Raw genomic sequence first — 23265 nt, 5'->3', positions numbered from 1 at the left:
AAGTATGCTGATGCTACCCATTAAGAGAAACCAGTAGGAGGCTGTTTAAGTGAAATTCCTATTGTCTGAATATAAATAAATAAATTAAATAAATAAGTCCCAGTCCTGCAATTGGATCTGTATGAGCAGACCCCTACACCTAAATAGAGTCCCATAAATCAGGGATCTGCCAGTACAGATCACATTGCAGAACTGGAGCCAAAATCGAAAGACAAAGCACTCCGGAGAAATAACACATGCACTGTATAACCCAGGTGATCTTAGACCCCTGCCCCTAACTGCCCCCCAGGACTCCACCCCCTATCTAAGCCTCCCTGCCTCTTGTCCCCTGACTGCCCCAACCCTTATCCACACCCCCACCCCCAGACAGACCCCTGGGACTCCCACGCCCCATCCAACCACTCCCCACCCCTTGACAGCCCCCCCCAGAACTCCCAACCCATCTAAACCCCTCTGCTCCCTGTCCCCTGACTGCTCCGATCCCTCTCCCCACTCCTGCCCCCTGACAGCTCCCCCCCAGAACTCCCAGCCCCCCACCCCCCCGCTCCTTGTCCCCTGACTGCCCGCTCCTGGGACCCCTGCTCCTAACTGCCCTCCAGAACCCCACCCCCTACCTAAGACTCCCTGTTCCTTGTCCCCTGACTGCCCCCTCCTGGGACCCCTGCTCCTAACTGCCCTCCAGAACCCCACCCCCTACCTAAGACTCCCTGTTCCTTGTCCCCTAACTGCCCCCTCCTAAGACCCCCCCAACTGCCCCCCAGGACCCTACCCCCTACCTGTACCCTGACTGCCCAAAACTTTCTCCACTCCCCCCAAAAAGCCCCCCCTGAACTCCCTACCCCCCCCCCGTTTCTTGACTGCCCCCTCCAGAACCTCCCTGCCCCTTCTCCTGTCCCCTGGCCCCCTTACCCTGCTGCTCAGAACAGGGTGTTGGGCTCTGTGCGAGCCGGACACGTGGCTGCGCTCCCCAGCACAACACACAACCCGGTCCCTGGTCCTGCACAGTGCTGCCGGACCGGGACACTGGGTTGCAAGGGAGGAGGAGCTGCCGGCTCAGAATGCAGGGGGGGAGGAGCTCCTCTACAGCTGCTCCGGAGTCCAGCCCATGACTTTCCTGCAGCCCTCCCAGCTGCTCGCTCTGCTCTGCCGGGGAGTGGGGAAATCCCGGACATTTTGAGTGATTTACAAATTCCCCCCGGACGCTATTTTTAGCACAAAAAGGAGGACATGTCCGGGTAAATCCGGATGAATGGTAACCCTAACCTAGCCAATTAAAAATTCAAGTGCATAGTGTTTTTCAGTGCACATATTAAAATTTGAAAGCTGTTCACCCAGGGACCTAAGCCTGTAAGGTTCTGCAGTAGAGCTGTGGGGATAGTGGATTTTTGGTTGTCTGCCATTACAGGATTTTTCTCAAATGCCCCTGAAGAGAGCTTGCATACCCCTAGGGTACACATACCCCAGATTGAAAACCACTGAAGAAAATGTCAAAACAAAAAACATTTTTACATTTTGGGTGTGGAGGGGGGAATTCTCAACAGAAACAAATTTGCAAAGCATTTTGGTGTCAACAAATATGTATTTTTCCACACACACACCAAAAAAAAGTTTCATCCAAAAAATTTGTCGAGCTCAACCACTGAACTTGCAAAACAAATGGCAAACTATATTCATTTTGACAGAAAACTACTTCCTTACACACTGCTAGCAAAAAAAAAAAAGTTATTCTGTGGACTTCTTTGGAGATCAGCAGCAATCTGCTCAATATGCAACCTCAAGAGGTGTGTTTAAGAGAAAACATTTTGAAAAGTTTCAAAAGCCTTTTGTCTTCTGTTCCCCACTGGTACCAAGTCCATAACTTAATGAAGTCCTTAGAGCTAACCACAGCAGCAGAAAATCAGAGTGCTCACAAGTGTACAGCTTCTCAGTACAACAAGTGATTATTCGCAAAGATTTCTTCTCCACAGCTTTTCTTTTGACAGGCTGAAGTAAGCTCAGCTTTGGGGTTCTTTTTTATCTGTAGAGGGGTTGTTATTTTTTCAAGTTTCATGGAATTCCAGAACAGTGGCTAAAGAAGATGGCAATGCTTTTCCAAAGAGTTGTTTTCATTATAGACAAAGATATAGGGCTGGATGTTGCACCAGTGCACAAAGGTCTCATGGAGCTTTCCTCCTACTCCACTCCCCCAGTCCCTGCACCTTGCTGAGTACAGAGGATACTCCCTGGCTGGCAATGCCTGGGGTACAAACCATCTGAAAAGGGGTTAGAGATGGTGAGCCATTGCTCCTTTCCCTTTGTCTGCCCCAGGGAGCTGCTTGGCACATAGGAGAGCATAAGATCCACCCCTTCCAAGGCTACAGAAATTAGCACCCTTCCCTTACTACCTAGGAATTCCAGGAGACATTGGGTATGTCTACACAGCAAAAGCTCTGCACCCAAGTTAGCCTGAAACCAGCTAATGCGTGTAATGATAGCAGTGAAGACAGCACAATGCAGACTTCAGAATGGGTAGTACAAGCCCTGCAGAGACCATGGGTACGTACTTGGCTGGGTCACTAACATACTGCCTCAAGTGCTCTGCTGGGACAAGTGATGCTGCACTGCCCCAGTGTAGAGCAGTGCCTGAAAGCTCAGTTAGATCCCTTAATGAGACTGGCTTGTTTCAACACTAAATTGTTTTAAGTAATTCATCTTCGGAAGAATGACTGGCTCAGTGGACAGAGCCTTTTACCGCTTCTAAATCACCCACAATATTCTAGCCCAAGACTGTAGTGGTGAAAAATCATTGTTACCACTTGGCAGCCCTGGCGACCTATAAGAAATGAGTTGGTGATATCAATTCTTAGCAGACAGGCCTCAACATCACAAAAAAACACCAAATTATACTGATTTGCACCCTTGTTGATGGTCTTAATGGAAGGACCAAGCAATGAATTAGCATGGAGAATCAACTCCTTTCTTACAGAACAGGCTGTCCCACCAAAACAGGGTTGAGATATATTGCCAGGTTACTAGAGAAATTTGTGCTGACCCTGCCCATGTTGCCTCCATACTATGACTAACTAAAGGATAAGAGAGTCTGAGACTGTCCATGTGGCATCTTTCATAAGTACTAAGTTACATGTTTAAAAAAAGTCTTCCTAGGGATTATTTAACCTGAATAGAAAATTAATTTCAGAGAAAGACTCCCGTTGACCTCAGTAGGCATTGGTTTGAACCCTTAGCTGGTATATCCTAAGTCACATCAAAATACGAATCTGAAGGACTTGCATCATGAAATAGTACATTTGTACTGTGCTGTCAGTCCCAAACTACAGTTATGATATTATACAATTGTGTTGTACAAAGGCTGCACTGGTTCCCTCCACCCCAACAATAAGACTGATTGTCCATTGTCCATCACCAGTGCTGCCTCAAATCAGTAATTTTTTTCAGGCACTTGATTAGCTAAAACAACTTGCTGTTTGTTTGATATTTGTATGGGAGGTTTTTGCCTAGGAACATTCTGTCCTATCCACCTAAGTCTTCCTTCCCTACAGAAATTGAAGTATTTTTAACGGGAACTCTGTTATTCAGTGGATTTCCCCCTGCAAACAAAGGCAGGGGGCGGGGGAAATAGAGGGTTAGAGCTATAGGGGCATCTAATCTATGTACTGTATGTATTTTTAAAGCACTGATTCCCATGACATCTATTGCAGTATATTAAAGTATAAAACAGTTGAGAAGTATAACCTGCAAGCAAGGCAAGATATTCTATGCAGCTCATTAGACCTAAATTGTGTGGAGGATTCCTCGATTTATACGGCAGTTTCCCCCAAACCTTCCCCCTCAACCTTCCCCAAAATCTAGAATTCTTCTTTCCTCCTATAATATAATAATTCCTTCAGGGATGGAGGACATTTTAATCTTAGGACCACTGCAGAAACAGGGCACGTACTGTCTGTATTAAAATGCTGGTAAGCATTATGGGACAAATTACACTGGTCTACAATTTTTGAGAAGTCATCTGCTTCAGAGATAAAATGTGCTATTTATTATGTATTTTGATGTGCTGAATTCAAATATGACAATTAAAACAACTGATTGGCTACTGTTTCTAAGATATTTAAGTTTTTACATTTTATGTCTATGTATATTGTGTAGATAGTAGAGTTTTAATCATAAATTGTAAACCTAGATCTTTTCATGTGTTTATGGTTGTTTTACATGATAATATTTCACCTGTCCTGTTTATGTAACACTTTAAAAATCAGCAAAAGGGTTATCTAAATAAAATTTATTATGAAACAAAAGGCAAAAAACTATTCTGTACATAGTTTAGTCCTATTCAGTGTCTACTCGGCACTTCTTGGCTTGTCTCTTGTATTCATTAAATGGAGAATCTCTTGTCACTGTCCAGCAATATAGTCTTCAAGCATTAATGGGCTCCATTTGCCCTGATAGCGTTTCTCCATTGTTGCAATGTCCTGGTGAAATCGCTCACCATGCTCGTCGCTCACTGCTCCGCAGTTCGGTGGAAAAAAAAAAATCTAGATGAGAGTGCAAAAAATGTCTCTTTAGTGGCATGTTGCAACCAAGGCTTTTGTATGCCTTGAGGAGGTTTTCCACCAATAACCTGTAGTTGTCTGCCGTGTTGTTTCCGAGAAAATTTATTGCCACTAACTGGAAGGCTTTCCACGCAGTCTTTTCCTTGCCACGCAGTGCATGGTCAAATGCATCATCTCGAAGAAGTTCACGAATCTGAGGACCAACAAAGACACCTTCCTTTATCTTAGTTTCACTTAACCTTGGAAATTTTCCATGGAGGTACTTGAAAGCTGCTTGTGTTTTGTCAATGGCCTTGACAAAGTTCTTCATCAGACCCAGCTTGATGTGTAAGGGTGGTAACAAAATCTTCCTTGATTCAACAAGTGGTGGATGCTGAACACTTTTCCTCCCAGGCTCCAATGACTGTCGGAGTGGCCAATCTTTCTTGATGTAGTGGGAATCTCTTGCACGACTATCCCATTCGCAGAGAAAACAGCAGTACTTTGTGTATCCAGTCTGCAGACCAAGCAAGAGAGCAACAACCCTCAAATCGCCACAAAGCTGCCACTGATGTTGGTCATAGTTTATGCACCTCAAAAGTTGTTTCATGTTGTCATAGGTTTCCTTCATATGGACTGCATGACCAACTGGAATTGATGGCAAAACATTGCCATTATGCCAAGTAAAACAGCTTTAAGACTCGTCTTCAATGAATCAATGAACAGTCTCCACTCATCTGGATCGTGAACGATGTTGAGGGCTGCCATCACACCATCGATGTTGTTGCAGGCTACAAGATCACCTTCCATGAAGAAGAATGGGACAAGATCCTTTCGATGGTCACAGAACATGGAAACCCTAACATCACTTGCCGGGAGATTCCACTGCTGTAGTCTGGAGCCCAACAGCTCTGCCTTACTCTTAGATTCATAGATTCAAGGACTGGAAGGGACCTCTAGAGGTCATGGAGTCCAGTCCCCTGCCCGCATGGCAGGACCAAATACTGTCTAGACCATCCCGGACAGACATTTATCTAACCTACTCTTAAATATCTCTAGAGATGAGATTCCACAACCTCCCTAGACAATTTATTCCAGTGTTTAACCACCCTGACAGTTAGGAACTTTTTCCTAATGTCCAACCTAGACCTCCCTTGCTGCAGTTTAAGGCCATTGCTTCTTGTTCTATCCTTAGAGGCTAAGGTGAACAAGTTTTCTCCCTCCTCCTTATGACACCCTTTCAGATACCTGAAAACTGCTATCATGTCCCCTCTCAGTCTTCTCTTTTCCAAACTAAACAAACCCAATTCTTTCAGCCTTCCTTCAAAGGTCATGTTCTCAAGACCTTTAATCATTCTTGTTGCTCTTCTCTGGACCCTCTCCAATTTCTCCACATCTTTCTTGAAATGCGGTGCCCAGAACTGGACACAATACTTCAGCTGAGGCCTAACCAGAGCAGAGTAGAGCGGAAGAATGACTTCTCATGTCTTGCTCACAACACACCTGTTAATACATCCCAGAATCATGTTTGCTTTTTTTGCAACAGCATCACACTGTTGACTCATATTTAGCTTGTGGTTCACTATAACCCTTAGATCCCTTTCTTCCGTACTCCTTCCTAGACAGTCTCTTCCCATTCTGTATGTGTGAAACTGATTTTTTTTTCCCTAAGTGGAGCACTTTGCATTTGTCTTTGTTAAACTTCATCCTGTTTAACTCAGACCATTTCTCCAATTTGTCCAGGTCATTTTGAATTATGACCCTGTCCTCCAAAGCAGTTGCAATCCCTCCCAGTTTGGTATCATCCACAAATTTAATAAGCGTACTTTCTATGCCAATATCTAAGTCTTTAATGAAGATATTGAACAGAGCCGGTCCCAAAACAGACCCCTGTGGAACCCCACTCATTATGCCTTTCCAGCAGGATTGGGAACCATTAATAACAACTCTCTGAGTACGGTTATCCAGGCAGTTATGCACCCACCTTATAGTAGCCCCATCTAAATTGTATTTGCCTAGTTTATCGATAAAAATATCATGCGAGACCATATCAAATGCCTTACTAAAGTCTAGGTATACCACATCCACAGCTTCTCCCTTATCCACAAGACTCGTTATCCTATCAAAGAAAGCTATCAGATTGGTTTGACATGATTTGTTCTTTACAAATCCAAGCTGGCTGTTCCCTATCACCTTACCACTTTCCAAGTGTTTGCAGATGATTTCCTTAATTACTCGCTCCATTCTCTTCCCTGGCACAGAAGTTAAACTAACTGGTCTGTAGTTTCCTGGGTTGTTTTTATTTCCCTTTTTATAGATGGGCACTATATTTGCCCTTTTCCAGTCTTCTGGAATCTCTCCCGTTTCCCATGATTTTCCAAAGATAATAGCTAGAGGCTCAGATACCTCCTCTATTAGCTCCTTGAGTATTCTAGGATGCATTTCATCAGGCCCTGGTGACTTGCAGGCATCTAACTTTTCTAAGTGACTTTTAACTTGTTCGTTTTTTATTTTATCTGCTAAACCTATCCCCTTCCCATTAGCATTCACTATGTTAGGCATTCCTTCAGACTTCTCGGTGAAGACCGAAACAGAGAAGTCATTAAGCATCTCTGCCATTTCCAAGTTTCCTGTTACTGTTTCTCCCTCTTCACTAAGCAGTGGGCCTACCCTGTCTTTGGTCTTCCTCTTGCTTCTAATGTATTGATAAAAAGTCTTCTTGTTTCCCTTTATTCCTGTAGCTAGTTTGAGCTCATTTTGTGCCTTTGCCTTTCTAATCTTGCCCCTGCATTCCTGTGTTGTTTGCCTATATTCATCCTTTGTAATCTGTCCTAGTTTCCATTTTTTATGTGACTCCTTTTTATTTTTTAAATCATGCAAGATCTCGTGGTTAAGCCAAGGTGATCTTTTGCCACATTTTCTATCTTTCCTAACCAGCGGAATAGCTTGCTTTTGGGCCCTTAATAGTGTCCCTTTGAAAAACTGCCAACTCTCCTCAGTTGTTTTTCCCCTCAGTCTTGATTCCCATGGGACCTTACCTATCAGCTCTCTGAGCTTACCAAAATCTGCCTTCCTGAAATCCATTGTCTCTATACCCTTCCTTAGAATTGCAAACTCTGATTTCATGATCACTTTCACCCAAGCTGCCTTCTACTTTCAAATTCTCAACGAGTTCCTCCTTATTTGTTAAAATCAAGTCTAGAACAGCTTCCCCCCTAGTAGCTTTTTCAACCTTCTGAAATAAAAAGTTGTCTGCAATGCAGTCCAAGAATTTGTTGGATAGTCTGTGCCCCGCTGTGTTATTTTCCCAACATATATCCGGATAGTTGAAGTCCCCCATCACCACCAAATCTTGGGCTTTGGATGATTGTGTTAGTTGTTTAAAAAAATGCCTCATCCACCTTTCCACGTGGTTAGGTGGCCTGTAGTAGACTCCTAGCATGACATCACCCTTGTTTTTTACTCCTTTTAGCCTAACCCAGAGACTCTCAACACTTCCATCTCCTATGTCCATCTCTACCTCAGTCCAAGTGTGTACATTTTTAATATATAAGGCAACACCCTTTTCCCCCTGTCTATCCTTCCTGAGCAAGCTGTACCCATCCACACCAACATTCCAATCATGTGTATTATCCCACCAAGTTTCAGTGATGCCAACAATGTCATAGTTGTATTTATTTATTAGCACTTCCAGTTCCAGCTCTTGGGTAGTTCCAAATCCCTGACAAGGTCATTCAGTTCACCTTTGTGTTATGAGGTGTGGTACAGAGGAGGAGGATGGGAGAAAATGTGGGTCCTGTGACATTGATGGTTCAGGACCAGAAGTTTCATCCTCTTCCTCGTCTGACTCAAGTGAGAATGATTCTGGTGCATCAGGAACCGGCAGTCCTTCTCCGTGGGGTACTGGGCGTATAGCTGATGGAATGTTTGGATAATGCACAGTCCACTTTTTCTTCTTTGACACACCTTTCCCAACTGGAGGCACCATGCAGAAGTAACAATTGCTGGTATGATCTGTTGGCTCTCTCCAAATCATTGGCACTGCAAAAGGCAGAGATTTCCTTTTCCTGTTCAACCACTGGCGAAGATTTGTTGCACAAGTGTTGCAGCATATGTGTGGGGCCCACCTCTTGTCCTGATCTCCAATTTTGCAGCCAAAATAAAGGTGATAGGCTTTCTTAACCATAGTGGTTATACTGCGCTTTTGTGATGCAAAAGTCACTTCACCACAAACATAGCAGAAGTTATCTGCACTGTTCACACAAGTACGAGGCATCTCTGCTCACTTTGGCTAAACAGAAACGTGTCCCTTTGCAAAATCAAACACTGACAAATAAGAGAGCACGACACTGTATGATTTCTAGAGCTGATATAGGGCAATGTGTTCAGCTTGCATCATCCATGACTTCTAGGAATAACATGATGCAATTCGTATCATGTATGACGCAATACCAGCTTCAGATTGCGTCTTTCATTGTTTTGTCTAAAAATCAAGTACTGTCCAAACCCAGTCATAGATTTATTCATAGATCCAGTCAAAGATGTATTTTAGTCATTTCTGGTTTAAATTGAGATCCCTTCCCTTTATAACTCACTTATCCTCCGCCATTCCCAAGCCAAGGGTCGTATATACTGACCCAATAGCATATCTTGAAAACTAGAGCCAATCAACAATTTTAAGCATCATTTTCGTTCTCAGTGACCCAGAATTAGTAAAGTTTGACTCCATTTATTTCAGAAGCATTTTGGCTGTAGAGCAGTGTTATTGCTGATATCCGCCTGGAGAGAAAGGTTGTGCAGGATAGGGGGCTTAACTAGAACAATACAATATTAATAAATAAATAACACTTAAGAGTCTACAGTTAACTGAACTTTGTGTTGAAAAGCCATGTGTACAATAGACGCCAGCTTGCAATTCCATAACCATGCTGGATGTGCATTGTTAATCATCGTAAAAAAAAGAAGAAGATTTTCATTTATAAAGTGAGCAGACATGAGTCAAAGGCGCAGAGATATGCTGAGTAAGGAAGTACTATTTTACATAGTCCCTTTTCTGGGCATAACCACAATTTAGTAAGTGATAAATCAGTTCTTCACTGGTCAACTAGACAGCATGTGACTGAGTTTTAAAGGAAGTTAAGCTGAGGAGGCTCTAACTATAGTAAGTGTGTATAGTAAAAAAATCTGTAATAGATACATTACAGTAAAGAATTGGATTTTTGATTGCTGTCTGTTTTCCTGACTTTCTTGATAAGAGAACACTGGTTTTGTTATGTAATATGCATGGCACACTACATCTGTGAAGGCAATTTGCAATGAACAATTTATTTTACAAATTGAATCCTACTTCCTGTTCAATATTGTTGTAAAAATGACAGTCTAGTTGTAAAATTGGTTCATAATTCAAAATTATTCAACAATGTTTTATGCAAACTAATTTCGACCTGTGGATTACTCACAGTTTGCTACAAGTATTCCTTTGAATATTCTCTCTTCAAGTTATGGGTTTGATCACCTAGGTGACATGGCATTACTACAACTCCCATTGTAATTGTAATACAGCTCCCATTACTCAGCACCTCTGAAATTCAAGCTGGTTATTTTGATGCCTAAAGGTCTGCTCCAAAGCTCACTGAAATCATTCAGTGGGCTTTGGTTCCAGGCCCTAAATATGGAATCAGATACTTAAATGTAACAGCACAAGTTTAAAAATTTTGGTCTTAACCACTCTGTGCATCAGTTTCTCTATCAGTAAAGTGGGGATAACAGAAGTGACCCCTTATAATATGGGCTGAGATCTATTGGTGAAAAAAGCTGTATTTCTGTTTTTCTGATTGCCTGTTGTATCTTCCCCTCAAACCATTTCAATATTAGCTTATTTACTTTCACAGTGGATTTTTAGGAAATACTTTTTACCATATGTATTTTGTTTAAATTTGTTTTAAAATGTTGCATTACAATGAAAATCACAGTCAAGAAATCCAGATGTAGCATATAACTAGAACACTTTTAAGTGGCAGCCATTCTTACAGTACATCCCAAGACCAGGATGTTTCAATATCCTTTATATTGTCTCATTGTCCCAAGGCAAGGAATTTGATTTGCTCAGCAACATTTGTTAATTTATATAAAATACAGAATCAGATATAATTGTATGGAAATATTCACATCAGTTCTTTTCCCCTTTGTTTCTTTTCTTTTTTTATACATGGGATTTATGCTATCAGGATTTAACATTAAACAGATTCCTTATTTGTACTTAGCTTTCAGATTTGGATTAAAATAAACACTGGAGTGAATGAAATTAAATGTTTCTTTTGGACAGCAAACTGACAAAGAAAAGGAAATCCCTTGCTGTAGGATATTGCAGTTATGGGTCATGAACATTTAAGCAGGAGTTACTGCCATCCAGAGGCAGAAAGCCATAAAGTGTCATATTCTATTATTGTTTTAATCACAGAAAGGTAAACCCAAATGAATGGGTTGGTTGGTTAAGATCATTTCACATTAAGGCATCCAAGAATAGAGAAATGATAATAGACCTGACCAGAGGTTTCAGTGGTTTATTTTATTATATGAATCCATTAATGATACAAAGTTCTGTGTGATACTAGAGAGGATAGTATAGTATACAGACCCAGAGAGAAAGCAGCACAAGTTAACAAACCTTGTCTGCTTTCCTCTCTCCACTCTTGGATATTCTATTTAAATTGGGGATTCCAGGACTACCTGTGGTGGGGACCAGGGATGGGCATGAGCCAGTGGGGTCAAACACCAGAGAGGAAACAAAAGGTATTCATGTCTGTTCCCTTTATTTCTTGTAGATCCCTGGAGAGCTGCAGCTGAAGGAAACTCTTGGCTACTTCGACATAAGAGGCAAACCATCAATGGGAAAATGAGCAGGATACTCTGTGGACTTTCTTTTTGTCCTTGTGGATTATTTCCAAGTTATGGGATCTTTAATTCTCAAATGAGTGGGAGAGTTGTTTGAGTAAAGAGTTCAGGATCAGGCTGTAGCTTATTAAATAAAAAAGTTAGACAATCAAGTTGTCTAGTGTTGGAATTACAGTAAACTGGCAACATGTTAAATGTTTTCTTCTCTTTATGAGAGTGAAGGAAATGAGATTCTGAGAAGTATTTGAGTGGGCAACCCAATTAGCATGGTTTTTCCTGTTCTTGATAGTGATCAAATTTCCCCCTACCTCCACACACACGCACACACACACACACACACTTGTGTCAAAAATAGAACAGAAAATAAGGAATTAACTGAGATGTGGGACAAATAATAAGAAAAGGAAAAACCTTGATTATGCTTTCTGCCTACTATGTCCATGGCATTCAATAAAAAAAAACAAAGCTCTCAATTTTGGGGGGGGGGGGGAGAAATCAAAGGAAAACTGGGGACAAAACCACTGATAGAAGCATAAAGACAGCTTTTGAACAACCCACCCTCTGCCACAGTCATGTTAGGAATTCAAGACTGGAAATTCACTTTACTCCGGAAAACCGTTAATGGTGACCCAGAGAAAAATGTTTCAAAGGTCACTCTAAATCTACAGCTACAGAGCCAGCTAGATCAACCTTTACAAGATCTTACTTGCTTAAATAGGTTTTCTTTCTGAGAAGCTAGTTTCTGTTTCTTGCATGCCTCCTTACATTTGACATGTATTCTGTGCATGAACAAACTAACCTCTATTATAAATATTGTTGGTTTTACATGGATAAATACAGTGTCACCATTTTTACAGTATAAAAGATATTCCCTTAATGGAAATATTCTGCTCCTGTGTCCATTTAAAAAAAGTTTTCATGCCTTTCATTATTGTTAATTATCAGGGTGTTGGGTTTTTTATATTAAACCATTTGTATTGGAGTGAATCTTTTCACTACCAAAAACTGTCCTATAATTGTTAAAGCAGGTTTAACAATGCCCTCTACTGGATTCATAGCTGAAATGACAAAAAATATCAGGTGATCGAATAGGGAACACAGTTAAAACCAAGCAAGATTGAACTGAATGGTGAGTGGATATTAATTCCCTACAGAGAAGTTCAGATTTGTGTTTTGTCCAGTCTTCGTAGGTCAAAATCATGTGGTTCCTCTATCAAGCAGCACTACCTCAGTTAGTGGAAACATTTTGCTGTAAACAGTTATATAAAATATTATCCCATTAAATATTCACCATGTTAAAAGTTACCAAGAAGGTGGCTGTTTAGGTTTCAGACCTTTAAGACACTATCAAATTGTTTCACAATAACTTAATGATTGTTATGGTAATAAATTAGGCCCTGATCCTGCAACTGGATCCATGTGGGTGATCCCTTGCACCTGTGCAGAGGAGCTCCAATGACTTGACTGGAACTCTGAATGGACAGATGGGTCTGCACATGTAGATTTGATTACAGAATCATAGCCTTGGCTGTAGTATTAGAGAGAGAGAGAAGTAGAAAGATGCCAGTCAAAAAGTATCTGAACACCACATAGCTTGGTGCAAAGCACACTCTGGTATTTGTGGTAGAAAGATTGTCTTTTTAAAATAAAATGTTGCAGCTCAGAACCTTTCCCTGTTTAATGGATGGCACTGCTCTATAGCACTGTAAATGTGAATATGTTTTTAAGAATATTTTTAAATACAGTGCAATGTCCTTTAAATAGGGACACATAATTATTATTATGTATTTATTGGTATTACCAAACACCGCAAGAGCCTAATCAGGGACCCAGAGCCCATTGCACTGAACAGTTGTGTTATTTTTACAAAAGGTCAGTATAACAATTATAATTGTAACATTAAAGAAAGATGATTGTAAGAACAATAGTCTGTTCCCTCAAGTGTCTGTGACATTGTATACATGATAGACAGTATAGTTAGTTTATGATGACAGACCTACAAGGTTATATCAATTTCTCTGATAAGGACTAAGGCCCAGATTTTTAAATTTATTTAGGCATTTGCTGCACTCAGCCTCACGATGCCTAAATGATTTACAGCCTAAATCTCATTTTCAAAAGGGATTTAGGCACTTAGCTGTCTAAATCCCCTGGACAGTCAATGGAATTTAGAATCTTAAATGTCCAAATCCATTTGGAGAATAGGATTTAGGCTCCTAAATCAATTAGGCAATGTAGCACTGAGCACAGCAATGCCTAAATAGCTTTTAAAATGTGGATATAAGCTACTTACAGATTACCCCAAATCCTTATGGAAATTATATCAGACCAGGGAGGTGTGGACAAACCTTATTGTTGGCAGTGAACCAGTCCCTGTGGGTTACCTGGAAGGTTTGGTTTAGTCAAATACTCACCTCCAGTGGAACCCTCTACAGTCCCCCTTCCTTTTCTCCAATGAGCAGCAGGACCACCCGTCCCCCCATTCTTATCTTTATATGTCTTCAGAAAGGTAGTGGAGCTTTTGGGAAGAGAGTTGGCTGTTGCTAGGGAGGCATAAGGGAGCCAGCTTCCCAGCAGTTTGTACCACCTAAGTTCACACCTGCTTAACTTTCACAAGCATGCTGATCTTCAAGAACACACCAAACCTGTAACCCAAGACTCAGTTCAAGTGGTTTCAGGTTCTCTGTAGATATTTAGCACAGCTGTGTGTAACCAAGAAAAACCCTTAGGTCTCGTATGCATACAAATACTTCATGTACACACATTTTGGCAAGTATTTTAGTAATTCTGCACCTTTCAAATTAGCAAATGAATTATAATTCTATCCACAGAGGGCTTGGTAATGGAGAAATTTCCAGAACAGCTGTAATCTTCCCGTTAACCTTTGAGCCAATGGTATGCCTGCCCCATTTGGAGATTTATTTGTTAAGGTAACAGAGAGGTCAAAGGCAATGAGCCTTCCACTTCTGTAAGTTATGTGTCTGGTGACGTGCAGTAGGAATTACAATTGATCTCTGCTTATAACTCCTGTGAGCTGTCCCTTTTGTACCTGCAGACCCAGAACCCAGGATTTGAGTATCAGTAACCCTAACAGACCTAAAAGAGACAAATGAATGTCTTTACTTGTGCACAAACTTGCTTTGTAGCAAAATACTTGTCTACTTATTATTCAAATAATTTCCAATGGCAGAGAAAAAACTGAAATCTTGTTGTTTGTAGACCTATGAGGTATAATCCAGTTAAAAGGTGGCTTTTTATTATTTAAAAAAAAACAGGATCCTTCCCCTTCACCTCACCACATACTGAATCTTAATGAAAGTACTTGTACATGTTAAACTTATCTTTACTGTATAATTCATTTTGGCAAACAGGAAAGTCACCAATGTATATAACATATGTCACAGTCAGTTAAAAAATCCAGCAGAATATCTTATTGATTTCATTCAACTACCTACCACAAAGAAATTTAATGAAGTTGGTAGTGAAAGAGGACAAGCCTCATGTTTTTTGCCACTGTACCAAATACCTCCAGTAAAACATTGTGTCATCTCTACTTCCATCATGGGATGATCTATTTTAATAGCATGTGAGGAGCAATTGATCTTACAGGTAACAGATAACCCTAAAGCAGCAGCGTCCTAGAAAAGCAGAACAGAAATCACCAGCTACTGTTTCCAACTGAAAGCTAGCGATAGTAAGAGCTATATTTTACAGGGCCAAAGTAACATTTTGCTCCATGTAAAATATTTGCAATATTACCAAAAAATAAAAAAACACCTATCAGACTATTAAAATTGGGGCAGGGGCACGATGGTAGTGTTAATATGTAAGGGGATGCATGGGCCAGTTCTCAAAACATTGGATATAATTTTCCACCACATTTGACCAGCTAAATACACACAAACTCTGAAGGGTTTTGGCAAGATCCACAGTATTTTTTCTACTGACACACTAAGAGAAGAAATCTCAGAACAGATGAAATCATTGTGGTAGAATGTGTTTGTATATTTTAAAAGAATCAGAGGTCAAGACAATATTCTAAAGGCAATTTATGGTAGTAATTCTATGCATGTTTTCTGTGTTGCCTATTCCATGAAGCTGCCCACATCTGGCTTCCTAAATGGATGAGCGCCAATGCAAACTGTAAGTATTAACAATTGCCAAGAGAAATTGTCACTCGGTGCAGTCCCTCTCCCAAAGCATGTGCCTCACCCATGGATTAACTGTTAGCTCAGGAAGTGATGGTGAAATTTAACTCTTTATTTTATCTTCTAAATGCAACAGTGTAGGTCTATTGGCAACAAAAAGGCACTTTCTATTTATTAAGAAATATTGGGCAAATCTCGACAAGACTCCAAATCTGTGGAAGGCTCAGTCTGCAGGAGAGTTTATGTAGTTAAGATGTTCAGGGGAACATCTACAATGTGTAGAGACTGCCGGGGCCTGTATGACCCTGATGGAACAGCCCAATCAAAATTCTATAGGATTTAACAAAGAATATTATCCCTGCTTTCACTCTCTATTGTGCGGTTCAAAGAAAACCTATACAAAAGTCTCATTTTCTAACTTCTTTAGGTTTTTAGAATAATTTCTGTAGAACCCCGTTAAATCTGGTAGGAGCAGTCCATGAGGATGATGTTCAGGCCCATAATGCCCCAAAGCCCAGCTCTACAGAGGTTCCTTCCCTGATGACATGTAGGAGGAGGCAGCTTGTGAGGGTGGAAGTATGCAAAGGCAACTACAAGGGCTCACTGTCCTTCTCTTCCCACACACGCATCATAGGGAATACCCAGACAGCTGGCAGGATGGCTCACTTTAGCTGTGCAAGCTGGCAGGAGGAGCAATGAAGAAGCAAGTACAGCTACTCCTGTTGGCCATTATAGGAACTGCACCAAAAAAAATCAGTCCCTGCTACTTAAGACAGTGGCCCAAATCTGTGTATTGTTAGCAAGTCTGTGTATTTGAGACCTATATCTCAGAGCAAAATTATGAAGGCTCCTGTGTTGGAGAATTTAATTTCTCCATCTGGAGATAGTATAGGTACTCTGAGACACCTGACTTCTCTGAGACAAGTGAGTTCAAGTTTAAGGGAATGGGATTCCTTTCAAACATTTGCTTCTGTTAAATTGTGTGTGTGTGATATCAGAAGGCCCTAAATGTAGAAGAAACATATTGCAAATTGGTGGCAGTGAGCTGAAGTACTGATACAAAACATCCTACAGTCATTCAAACATAAACCAGAGTTAATTCAGCTGAACTGTTACTATCTTGTTACATTTGCAGTGAATCCTGCCTTGTGATGACTTGAAAGACTAATAAAAGTCAGGAATAGAGGTGGTAATAAAGGTAGATGGGAATGATGCCCAGTGCATTTGGGATACTTTGTACAGGATTCACTGTATTTCACATTCTGAAATCCTCACAAAACTGATTAATTTACTGGTTGACTTACTTGTGAAAAGTTCAATTTAAAGTTGAAATACGAAATCCTAACATTCCCACCTATAAATAACCAAATACATTTTGCAAAGTTACTTCCTGGTGGTCAATCCTACTTAGCTTCAATCTTCCATGGTGCATTCATTACATGCTGGAAAACATAGTCAAGGGTGAAAAAGCCACTCACAGAGCTGTCAGACTGCTGATATTCCAACCTCCAGCTTCCTTGAATGTCTGGAAGCCAAAGAAGCATTCTAGTATTTTCAGTGTCTTTTGAGAAAGGACTTTGATAACCAGTCTAAATACAAGCATAATACTCTGTGGACAATGGAAGACAATAAACAGCTTTGAGATTTTCTAGAGTCTTCTATTAGCTTGTCAGAAGCCATTAGCAAAACTCCAAGTTACTTTAAGAATCTCAGTTATTTTAAAAAAAGGGAGGGAGGTGTAATTAGTTCTGATGTAGGACTTATTTAATGCTCTTCAGGATATTTCAGCTATTTCAGAAGAAGCCATCATCAGAGTACAGATTACATGGGATCAGCAATTTGAAAAGGATTTTAAATGCTGGAACACTTCCTCAGCAATTAGACATCTGAGAAAGTCTGGCACTATCCACTTCCAACTATCAGCCATGTTATGCACTTTTTCCAGTCTTATTTTCTTGAATGAAATGAGGAGACCCCAAACGGAAATTTGGAATTGACTTAGAGAAATCAGCTAGATTTGGCTTTCCTAAAGGCAGTCCATCATTTAAAGAAGTGTTCATTACTGTTGCTGTTGCAACTTTGAACTGAACTTTTCTTCATTAACAGTAACAATGGTCAGTTTGCTTTCTGTATATAGTAGGGTTACCATATTCATACATTTAAAAAAGAGGACACTCCACGGGGCCCCAGTCCCGTCCCCGGCCCTGCCCCAACTCTGCCCCTTCCCTGCCCCTGGCCCCGCCCCAACCCCACCCCTTCTCCGCCCCCATTCCAACCCCTACCCCAACTCTGCCCCCTCCTCTGAGCACCCCGCATTCCCCCTCCTCCCTCCTGCTCTGATCTTGGTTGGGGGTTGCTAAGTGCTTCCCTGCTCCCCACTCGCCCCGCAGCCCCTGCAGCCTCTATGCCCTTGCCTGCCCTGCTCCTCCTCACCCTGCAGCTTCTGCACCCCCCCCACCCCTGCAGCCTCTGTGCCCCCTGCTCCCCACTCGCCCTGCAGCCTCTGCACCCCCCGCCCCTGCAGCCTCTGTGCCCCCTGCTCTCCACTCTCACTGCAGCCTCTGCGCCCCCTGCCTGCCCTGTCCCTGCAGCCGCTACACACACACACACACTGCCTGCCCTGCTCCCCCCGCTCACCCGGCAGAGGGAGAAATGCAGGCTCCACGTGGAATCAAACACTGCCGCTGCTCTGTGGGGGAGGAGGGAACGGGGGAGGGGAAGGGACTCTGGCTGCTAGAGGCCCTAGTGGCTGCAAGCGGCTTTCAATCAGGCCAGGCGTCCAATCAGCCGTGCCGCACTCCGCAGGAGGGGAAGGGGGAAATCCCAGACATTTCTACTTGATTAGAAATCTCCCCCCGGACAGCCATTTAATGCTGAAAAAGCCGGACATGTCCAGGGAAACCCGGACGGATGGTAAGCCTAGTATATAGATATTAAAGAAACTGGGTAAAGTTTCAAATAGGTATGAGGGGTTTTAGCCAAGCAATTCTGACTAATGGGAACTGCACTGATAAACCCCACCACACTGATTTGAACGTGTGTGTCTTCATCAGGGATTTCCCTATACACACCCCATACACCTCCCCTACCCCCACCCCCCGAATTTCACCACAAACCTCCCCTGCCCCCAGTTTTGTGAATTAGTTACATGCAGTGTTGCCAATTTAGTGATTGTTTGGAAATTTGAATTGAAATTGAAACATTAATACATACTTTAAAAGCATATAAAGTGTATGATAAAATACGTGTATCTGAAAAAGTATAATAGATTTGAAAAGTATGAACATAGACTAGCTTCCTTATACAGCTCTTATTTTTATGACGATGTCAGTGCATTCATTTCAGTGATGTCGGCCAAATTATGATTTGTAAGTAAAGTCTAAATGAGCTCTCCCTGACAGCTAGTGATGAGCTGGGGCTGGGGGGAAAGGCTTCAGGACCAGATTGTATTTACCGTCACACCTAATCTACCTAGGTATCCAGCAAACAGAGCTGTGTTGCCCAAGTGATAGATTTTGGCTGAGGTTGGGTTACAAATCACTTGAATGTGGGGGTGGGAATGAAATGTTGTTGTTATTATTGTATGAGAAAAGGGCAGTAGAACTGTACTTAGCCTGTGCTGATTGAGGGCATCAAGAGAGAATATGGGGACAGATGTTTTGTTTGATGGTCTGCCTGAGTCACAAGTACTATTTGACTTGCCCCTCTCCACTGTTTAAAGACAGAGCTGATTAGGCTCCATAGATAGTCTTTTGTTTTGTTAATTGACCACTACAGCTGAAATCACTGATAATCAGGTCTAAGTGGAAGAGAGGGCCCAGTCTGCACTAGCAGCAAGGTTCCCCCACTGAGAGTTCAGCTGAAATCACTGTGAGCTGGGTGGAACCTCAAGAGACATGTGAACAAACATGGGTGTGGCATCATACTTTCTATTTAAGCAAGAGATATCACACACTACAAACTGGAAGCCAATGTTAAGTGCATTGTCACTTGTTTATCCTGAGGTTGAACACTGGTTCCAAACAAGACCAGCAAATGCTCGCTATCTTTCTGCAAGAAACTCAACTGACTGGCTAGAACCATATGGTGCAACAGTGAAAGACTCAACAGTTGAAAAAGTAAAGAACGCTCTCACCACATTCAAAAAATTTGCATACATGGCTGATGAATGCACCGATGCAAATGGGCAAGTATTAAGACATTGTGTACGTTATCTTGATGTCAGTGGTAGGCCAGTAGATGCATTTCTAGATGTTCAAGTTATAGAAGACAATCTGCTGCATCTGTGACAACCCACATCTTAGAAGAGTTAAATGCTTGTCAATTGGACCCCAAACAGATGGCTGCTTGTGCATTTGATGGTGCTGCAAACTTCTCTGGAAGACATGGAGGAGTATAAGCTTTGCTCAGAGAAAAGTGTAACCCTAATCTCTCCTATACACACTACAAAAGCCATCTACTCCAACTAGCGCTAGTACAAGCTGCAAACTCTTCAAAAGACATTTAAAAAGCTATAAATTTAATGTCTTCATTATATTCTTTTTTCAGCAAGAGTCCAAAAAGACTGAATATCTTGGAAAATATAGAAGATACACTGGGACTGAAGTTCAAATTAGTCCAACCTGGGAAAACCCTCTGGCTTTCTCATGAGCGATCCTTGGCTGTTGTCTTAGAATTACTCCAGCCATTATTACTGACTTTGGAAAGTATCTAACCAGACGGGATGGATCTAAGTAGTGAGGCTGGTGGATTACTTTTGCTACTACATTCAGAGAAGACTATTGCCATTCTCTCTTTGTAAGTCTACTGTTGAAACCACTTGGGTCATTAAACAATGCCATCCAACCATCTGCTACAACAGTAGTAGATCTTTGTCCAGCAATAGAAGCTACATTTGGATCAATCAGAGAGCTATCCATTGAAAAAGTACTGGAAGAAGCAAAGACCTCAGTCCAGAAGTTGACTAATGAAAGCATTTATATTGAATCCTTAAGTGAAGAGGACAAGAAGTGTTTAAGACAACTGAAAAAGTACACAGACTTTTTTCTTAAAAATCTACAACAGTGACTTCTAGATTCTACCCAACCTCTATGTAGCTTTTACAGATCCCTGTCCTATAAAACACTGACAGTTGAGTGAAGTGAGGCACTACCAGCAATGGGGCTGCCATTTGCTCAGGACAGAATAGAAAATTTGAACACAAAGTGGAGTATCATACGATGAATTAATGAAGATTTGACTTCATCTTCTTTTTTATCATCACTAGTGGCTCGACCCGATCTTTATGCTATGTTTCCTGGGATGAAAGAAGTAGGAATTCATCTCTTGATACTCCCAGTCACAACAGCTACAGTTAAGTGTTCTTTTTCATTGTTGAATAGAATTTTGTGTTCTGAAAGAAGTCGCTTTCTGCCTGACCATGTGAATGAACTAATGAGCATATCAATTGAAGGAATGGAAGTACTGGACACATGAGAAGCCACCAAAGATGAACGCGTTGCATTCAAGAAGTTCATTAACAGAGTTGTACAAAATTATAACAAGAAACCAAGAAGGATGTAGATGTCGTGCTTCATAGAATGCTTGAGTAGCCAACTTTAATTTGTGTGATGATTTCAAAACATGAGTTAAATCTAATAAAATGGTCATGAAACAGTTTTCAGTTTTTACTATGGTGCCATATAGTCCACCTTCACCCTCGTGGTCTCACCCCTCATCGGCCCTGACCCACCCACCCCTTCCCCCCGCATAAATTCAAACACCCCCCCTAATTTCAATTCCTGGGGAAAACACTGGTCTTCATAACTGTATTCCTTCACACTTCAAATGAGACACTTTAAATAAATGATCTTTTAAAAAATAAATGTTATTGTATGGTTTGTAAAACAAAATTCAATTCAGAAAAAATGTTACTATACCAGAATTATTTTTGATTTGTTTAAGTATTTTTAATATATTGTATATCAGAATGTAAGACTTTATGTTGTAAATAGTAATGATCTGCTTGATATGTGAAAGTGCCATCAGTTCCAATGGATGGAATTAGAACTGTTCACATATGTGTCTGAGGTCCATCACACTCATGAAGGTTTCTGGATTACGCATGAATAATGCAAGAATCAGTTATCCAAGGTTTAATTCCAGGATGGATTATGCCTAGGTAAGAAGGTATTCCTTGCAGTTTTGTGGGTATGGACCTATATTTATGACAACTATCAGAGATCCTCCTTTAACTTATATATATATATATATAAGTATTCAGGATACTGACCGTCATGAAGTGTTAGTGATCATAGATTTGTTCCAGTAGTCTTTTTTTATTACACAGAATTTTGGAGTTTTGCTTTATAATCTTCATGTATAAGAACACTTAGTCCTTTGTAGGGATGTGCACAATGGAGAACAGGCCTGGTTACCCAATCACTAAAGTCAGTAAAAAAAAAATATAACTAGACTTTGCAGTTCTATTATTTCTTTATTTGTATTGTGGTAGTGTCTAGGAGACCATGTCATGGCCCAGGGCCCTATTGTTCTGAGTCCTGTACAAGTTCTAGTGGTTGTTTGTCCATGGATTTCTTCAGTAAGAGCTCTGCAAAATTGTGAAGCAACATTTTCCACTATTTGCAATTTTACTTGGACCCTTTGGCCAATTTCCAACCAAGCAATGGGGTCACATTTGGAACGTGGGTCTGTCTCCCTTTCTCCCTTTCTCTGGACTTGATCAGTCAAGTTATGCTGACTCAAGATGTTGGCAGCTGATGTGGAATCCTTTGGCTGTTCACTGGTTTAATTTAGCTGGTTTGTAGGTATTACAAAACAGTTCCTACAAGTTAAACTGTAAGGCTACACTTTGTATCTTATCTTCTCAAGTGTCTGATATTCCCCTGACTGAGGAGCTTCCATTTAACCTCCAGAATTTGGGTTACTTATCAAAATAATTTTATGTCTTATTAATTATTTGTATTAGAATAGTGTCTAGGGACCCTGCCCAATTTCACTGCACTAGGTGTTGTACAAATACTGTACATAGTAAGAGAGTAGTACAAGCTCTCCTTCCCTTACATTTCCCAAACTGCTCTCTGCTTCTTCATAGTCCAGTCACCAACTTCTCCTTTGCCATATCTCTTATGCCTGGTTCTGCTTGACAAAGCTCCCATTGACTTCAATGGGAGCAGGTGCAGATCCTGTGCTTCCCTCCCCACATGCCACACTCTTGGAACCTGCTACTTTTCCTCCCTCTGTGCACAGACTCTTTTTTTCTGGCTGATCTCCCAGACTCTCTGTTTAAGTTAGAAACTTAACATCTGATAGTAAAATTTTGACATTTAATTTCCTTTCTTGGGTCAATGGTTTGAAATAAGAGAATTGTAAAGTGCCATTACCGCCTTTCTAAAGCTTTTTAAAATATCTTTCCTTAGCAACTCAATAGTGATATAGCTTCTATCATCGTTGGGTCAGCTAGGAAGGACCCATTCAGATGTCAATGTATTTTGTCATTGTCCATGAAAGGCTTTTTGTACATTTCATCCAGAGATACCATGGTCACTCTGGATAAACCGATGTCTCTTCTTTTTTGTGTGTGTGTGTGTGTGCAAACCTGCTGATTTTTTAACTTGTGAGGGGCCTGCTCCCATATGGTGCTGAGTAGCCATTGTGAGGTGCAAAGTGTCCATTACTTTCATTGAGGATGCTCAGGA

At 41.2% G+C, this 23265-nt stretch overlaps 1 long non-coding RNA gene across 1 annotated transcript in view; it reads left to right on the top strand.

Moving 5' to 3' along the window:
* The window catches only part of LOC101938322 (uncharacterized), a 107697-nt gene extending 95777 nt beyond the window's left edge, over window positions 1-11920 (top strand). The window contains exon 5 of the long non-coding RNA XR_010589740.1: window positions 11351-11920. This is a non-coding gene — a long non-coding RNA (uncharacterized LOC101938322). The remainder of the gene's footprint in view (window positions 1-11350) is intronic.
* Window positions 11921-23265: the final 11345 nt, after the last annotated feature.

The sequence above is a fragment of the Chrysemys picta genome, chromosome 8 (genome assembly GCF_011386835.1).
Source record: "Chrysemys picta bellii isolate R12L10 chromosome 8, ASM1138683v2, whole genome shotgun sequence".
NCBI classification, from domain to species: Eukaryota; Metazoa; Chordata; order Testudines; family Emydidae; genus Chrysemys; species Chrysemys picta.
Note: the sequence above shows the minus strand (reverse complement) of the source record. Positions and strands in the feature narration are given on the sequence as shown.